Genomic DNA, 6,241 nt, shown 5'->3' with positions numbered 1-6,241 from the left:
AATCTCAACTCTGAGTGTTCTTACCTTGTCTTGAAGATCTTGGACAAGTCCCCAAGATGATAACCTAGCAGTCAACGGTGACTGATGCCACTGGATTCATGGTGTCTGAAGAAGAAGATATTACTCTGGGGCCAAAGACAGTCTCAGTCACTCAGAGCTTTGTGTATATTTTATTTAAAGTGAAGGTGACAGAAAAAGCTTCTGACACAGACATCAGAAGGGGCTCATTAATTTAGGTGGGGCCATATATACGTCTCAACTAGCCTCTGAGAATAGACAAAAAACATCTCAAGGATGTGAGCGTTTTGCCCAGACCCTTTCCTATAGCATACATCCAAAGCTCAAAAAGAGGAATGTCCTTGAACCTGAGATACTGCTCCCTACCATGCCTACTTGTCTTAGGCCAAAGAATGTGAAAAAGCAAGCAAGCTTGCCTCCTCCTTAAAGGGGCTTTAGGCTTGGATTCTTTATCAACCTGCTGGGACAGGTAAGTATACAGTTAAAATCAGAAAACTCTAATGTTGTAATGGTGGTGAGTAAAGCATTTGTATAACATACCACTGATAACTCATATAAGTATATCACTTATAAATTCAGTATGAAGGTCAAAAGATAAAATATCAAAATAATGATAACTACAAAATGAAATAATGGAACCATGTTTGAAGAATTAGATGACAGTATGATACTAAGTCAACAAACAGAGAGACCCAATGAAGAGCTACAAATTATTTTTTTTAAAGGAAACTAACATAAATTCTGGATTTGAAAACTAAAATAATTGAAATGAAAAATTGATAGGTTCAATAGCACATATGAGTTGCTGGCAGAAATAATCCATAAACTTGAAGATGAATTCATAGAAATCAATGTAAAAATAAAGAGAAAAAAATGTTGAGGGAAAATGATCTAAGGCATCCATTCATTACACCATCTAGTATGGAAGGAGAGAGACTCTCAGAAAGCAGGGAGAGAAAGGGGAAGGAGTAAAATTACTTGTAGTCGGAATGGCTGACCGGCAGGTCAGAGCGAAAGGGAGGCGCAGCGCAGGGCTCTTAGGGCGCCGGGCGGCAGCGGCCTCCGTCTAAGGCCATAGCACCCTGAACGCGCCCTGTCTCGTCTGATCTCGGAAGCTAAGCAGGGTCGGGCCTGGTTCTTACTTGGATGGGAGACCGCCTGGGAATACTGGGTGCTGTAGGCTCTTTGCCTTCCCTCTCCTTTAGCCCCCGCCCCCACGTCCCAACTCTTGGGCTCCCGCACCCCAACCCCTCCTGGGGGTGGGTGGCCAGGGCACCGACTCCCGCTGCAGACCTGGGGTGCCTCCGCGTGGCCCGCGAGCCCCTCTGCATTTGGCTTCCAAGAAACCAGACGACCGTCCCGCGGGTCTCCGTCTGGGGCTCCCTTGGCGTGCCTCAGGCAATCCCCGGGGGGCTGCACCAGCTCCAGCCCCAGCCCCAGCCCCAGCCCTACCCCCAGCCCCACCCCCACCCCCACCCCCCCATCCTCGCAGGCGAACACCCGAGCTCGCGCGCATCTGCGTGCACACACAGATATATGTGCACAGACGGTGCATGTATCTTGTTCAGTTATACTTTTGGTGGATATGTGCCTGGGAGTGGGACTGCTGAATCATATGGTACTTCTAGGTTTAGATCCTTCAGGAACCTCTATACTCTTTTCCATAGTGGCTCTACCAACTCACATTCCTACTAAAGGTGGAGGTGAGTTCCCTTTTCTCCACATCCTCTCCAGCATTTGTTATCTACAGACTTTTCCATGAGGATCATTCTGACTAATGTGAAGTGGTACCTCGTTGTAGTTTGGAGTTGAGTCTGTCTAGTCATGACTGATGTGGAGCAAGATGACCTTTTTAAAATGCAGATGCAGTTCTATCACCTCCCTGCTCCAACTGCTCTTGTATTTTCCCATCATAGTGAAGATATGACCAAATCCCTTCATTGCTTCGTCCCCACTTTCTTCTCTGATTTCTTTTCACTGGAATGCCCTCTGCCCTCTTTTGGTTCCATCCCATAGGGCATTGTTCATTTCTTGAATGTACTAAGGTTCCCTTGTCATGTAGCCTTCCAAGATGCTATTTTACCTGCCTGAAATTCTTCCTGCATCTCAACCCTGGTTTACGTTGGTTCAACCTATGGATCTCAACTCAATTATTAGTCTGAAAAGCCTTCTCTGACATCCAGTTTTTGGTGAGGGAAGAGGCTCCTATAGAAGTTCTCAAAGGATCTGCCTGTTATTTATCATTAGATTAGTCGCAGGGAAAGAAGGAACTGTGTTTCTTCTTCTCTCCGCATTCTATTTCCAGAAACATATTGCATGCCTACTAGCTCATAGTAGGTGCTCAATATTTATTCAGTGTGTGAAAGACAGAAAAGTTCTGTGAAGCCTCAACTTTTCACTTGGCTCAGCACTTTTGATCTCTTTGTATCTTTGTCGATTCAGTTCTTTTCTTTCTTCTGTTGATGTGCACACTATATTCAAGGCACGATCTAAGGCATGAAGACATATCAATAAATATAGGTTCTTGCTTTCCAGGAACTCGTACATCATATTTCTATAATTCAGGGTTTTTTTTAATGCTCTAGAACAATGTGAACTTTTAGTATTATCCATTTTCATTTCAAAGAAAGATCATTTTACTTACATAGCAAAGGTGGAGACCTTCCAACTTTCAGTCCAATACTTATACCTTTACCATTTCAGGCAAGTCTTGTGGTTCCTTCTGGAGGTGTGTGGCTCTTCCAGAAATGTGAAGATCTTCCATAGTCCTCAGACTTTGGTGTCATTTGGAATCATTAAGAAAGTTTCCAGGTATAGGTTCCAGACCACCACCTCAAAGAGTCAGTAGCGAATGGAGTGGATTCCAGGAACATGCATTGTTAACCAACATCACTGGTGATTCTGTTGCTACAGACTCAATGCAGTGGGCAGGGCCTGGACTGCCCACTGGGTCTGATGTGGAATGGAAAGAAGGGCTTACCCCCTCCACTGTTTCTAGCCCTGTGACTAGAAACGGTCCCCAAACAAAAATCAGACAAACAAGATTATCCCAGATCATAGTCCATGAGATGAAGGAACTAAGCAGCTGGTTGAGATGGAGCCAAGGGGAAAGGTTGCTCTTTTTTTCTCCACCTCTACTCCTTTCTTCCTTGATGCCTTAGTGATTCATCGTGGAGATTTGAATAAAGTTCACAAGAGTCATATTTGTCGAATAAAGATTTTGCATTGAACCAACTCTAAAAAATGAAGAAAGTTTCACCTGCCACATGTTTCTTTTAAAAAGTCAATTGCTTTTCAACTCTGGGGTTTCTCCATTGCCTTGTTCAAGTAGCCTTAATCGGAAAAATAAAATATAACTAAATAAAGATTTAAATATACCAACAAAGGAAAGCTTCCGTTTCTTAAATCATCTTTCCACTTAGTAGAACACTAGCTCTTTTCTTTGTGTTTTGACTAGGCAATTAGTTGTATCGTGGCTCAGATGGGAAGGCATCCACCTGCAGGAGACTCAGGTTTGATCCCTGGGTCGGGAAGATCCCCTGGAGAAAGAAATGGCAACCCACTCCAGTATTCTTGACTGGGAAATGCCACGGACAGAGGAGCCTGACGGGCCACAGTCCATGGGTAGCATAAAAGTTGGGCACAACTGAGCAACTAAGAGCAGAAGTATTTCCAAGGGCCACATTCAAGAGATTTGGAACTCTTGCTTGACTCCCTCATGTTGACCATGTTGACTAGGCAGCAGATAGCAGCTGATTCATCTGTACAATTAAAAAAGAATGTGTCATTCTGTTCTATACTTTTCTGTACTGTAGGAAGAGACTGTACAGAGCAGATGTCTGGACTTGTACAGGACTTTCGGTCCTTTAGAGGATTACAGTGGCACCATCAATGCTTGCCAGAGGTGGCAGGAAGGCGGCCCTGGAAGTTTGAGTCCAGACATGTCCAGTGTTTTAGACTCATATATCAGATGAGTCAGAGTGCATTTACCCTTCACTATGTCTCCATAGAAAGTTGCTTTGGGTTTGGAGGTACACACACACACACACACACACACACACACACACACCCTGCCGCCGAGACAGGTCAAGAGCTAGAAACCACAGGTAAGGGAGACGGAGAAAGAGGGAGAGAGAGACAGCAAGAGGACACGCAAGCTTCCCAACCCCCGGCCTCCACACCCTCCCCCTCCACTCTGGGTATCCACCCGGCCCCAAGTCGACCCGACCCCACTCTCACCCACCGACACACTCACACACACTCTCACACACTCACCCTCTGGCCTGGGGGTGGGGGCTGGGTCTCGCCTTAGGTAGCCAGCCGAAGGGGACCTTTGAGACCTCGGCTTCGAGGAAGTCTTGGGGTCCCCACGGGTGACCGCCAGCCCCCGGGCACCGCGTCCAGCCGGGGCCCGGCCCAAGGCTGACGCCCCCTCCCTTGGGGAAGCTGCTTCTTCCGCGTGGCCTTCCTCTGAGGTGCGTCATGGGCTGTGCCAGTGTGTCTGTCTCAGATCCGATGCCATCCTCTCTCCCCTGTCTGTCTCCTGTTTGCTGTCTCTCTGTCACTCGCTCTGTGTCTCCATCTGTCTCTGCCTCCCTGTGTGTGTGTGTGTGTGTGTGTGTGTGTGTGCACGCGCGTGCGCATGCGTCTGTCTGTCTGTCTGTCTGTATCTCCCTCTCGCAGTCTTGGAGTCTGTCTCTGAACTTTCATCTCTTTCTGCCTCTGTCTCTCCTGACACCCGGCGGCCCGTCCGTTCCTCTGGCCCCAGCCTCTCACAGGTGCTATGGCTCTGGCTGACGAGCTTGCGACGGCGGGCTGTCGACTGTCTGTGTGTCTGTCCGTGTGACTGCCTGTCGCTCGTTTGCTCTCTCAGGAAGGTTGTGTGCTTGTCCGGCGGCGTGGGGGAAAGGGGGTGGGGCCTCGGTAGGGCGAAGGGGCGGGACTGAGGCGCTCGGGAGGACTGCGCCTCCGTGGCTCCCGGTGGGTTTGGGCACCGGGCAGGTGTCCGGCAGGATGGGCGCTCAGGGCCCTGGCTGGGCTGCGCCTAGGCCCACAGGAGGCTCAGAGGCCCGCGGGCCGCGGGGGAGCAGGTGGCGGCGGGTCCGAAAGCCAGACACCTCTGGGCCGCACGGCCCTGAGCAGCGAACGGGATCCGGGGAGGCCCGGTTCGCCGAGCGCAGCCGGGCCTGGAGAGGCCCGGGGTGGGAGGGCACTGAGACCTCCGCGCCCCTCAGCCCACCCCCCAGGCCCCGCACGCACGCACGCACGCACGCCCGGCATGCCGCTGGGGGTCCTGGAAGCCCTCCGGGCTGCCGAACCTGGCCAGGCGTTTGCTGGCCACGGGGCGGCGGTGTCGGGGGCGTGGCGGCATTGGCCGGCCGGAGTCTGGTCGCGGGTCCTTCAGCTCAAGTACAGCGCGCTACCCCGTGGAGAGGTGCGGCCGGCTGGCCCGACCGGCAGGTCAGAGCGAAAGGGAGGCGCAGCGCAGGGCTCTTAGGGCGCCCGGTGGCAGCCGCCTCCGTCTACGGCCATACCACCCTGAACGCGCCTGATCTCGTCTGATCTCGAGGGCTCACATTTGATGGTGGGCTTGTCATCTCCTACCTCTTTCTCGTAAAGCTGGCAGCTGAGGGAATGAGGGAAGTGTAAAATTGAATAACAATAGACTATGTGGAATCTGTGAATCTGGAGCTCTGTGAATCCGTAGGTCTAAGGAGAGACTGGCAGCTGCCGATGTGGAGTATCTGTCCCCATGACCACGTTTACGTTATCAAATGTGCCATTGACCGCCCTCCCCCCACCCCGGGGGGCAGGGAACCCCACGTGGCAGCCTCCAGGCTCGCTCTCTCCAGCTCATCCACCCTCTAGAAGTTTCCCCAGACCCTCAGTAGGAGTGGGCACTGCTGCGGGTGTGCGTTGTGTGTCCTCGTGCCCCATGTGACGTTGCACGACTAACCGCACTGTGTTTGCACCCTTCCTCCCGCGCTCATGGGACCAGGCAGCGTGGCGGGAATGCAGGGGCTGGATTCTGCTACAGTCAGGACTTGCTCCTGATGTGCTTCGGGGTGAGTACAGGCCGGCCTGGTCCTGCGGGGGCACGGAGCCCACGCCCCAGGGAGTGGAGGGTCAGCGGGTCTCCGGAGGTTAGCCTGGGAGAACCCTCACAGCAGAGAACGTGACCTTGGCGCCCCACTGCCGCCGGAGTGGTCAGAGCATGGCCAAG

The 6,241-nt window shown here is 51.5% G+C and overlaps 1 pseudogene; it reads left to right on the top strand.

Moving 5' to 3' along the window:
• Positions 1 to 1,082: 1,082 nt before the first annotated feature.
• Positions 1,083 to 1,201, top strand: LOC129640819 (uncharacterized; annotated as a pseudogene).
• Positions 1,202 to 6,241: the final 5,040 nt, after the last annotated feature.

This window comes from Bubalus kerabau, unplaced genomic scaffold (assembly GCF_029407905.1).
Source record: "Bubalus kerabau isolate K-KA32 ecotype Philippines breed swamp buffalo unplaced genomic scaffold, PCC_UOA_SB_1v2 scaffold_40, whole genome shotgun sequence".
NCBI classification, from domain to species: domain Eukaryota; kingdom Metazoa; phylum Chordata; class Mammalia; order Artiodactyla; family Bovidae; genus Bubalus; species Bubalus kerabau.
Note: the sequence above shows the minus strand (reverse complement) of the source record. Positions and strands in the feature narration are given on the sequence as shown.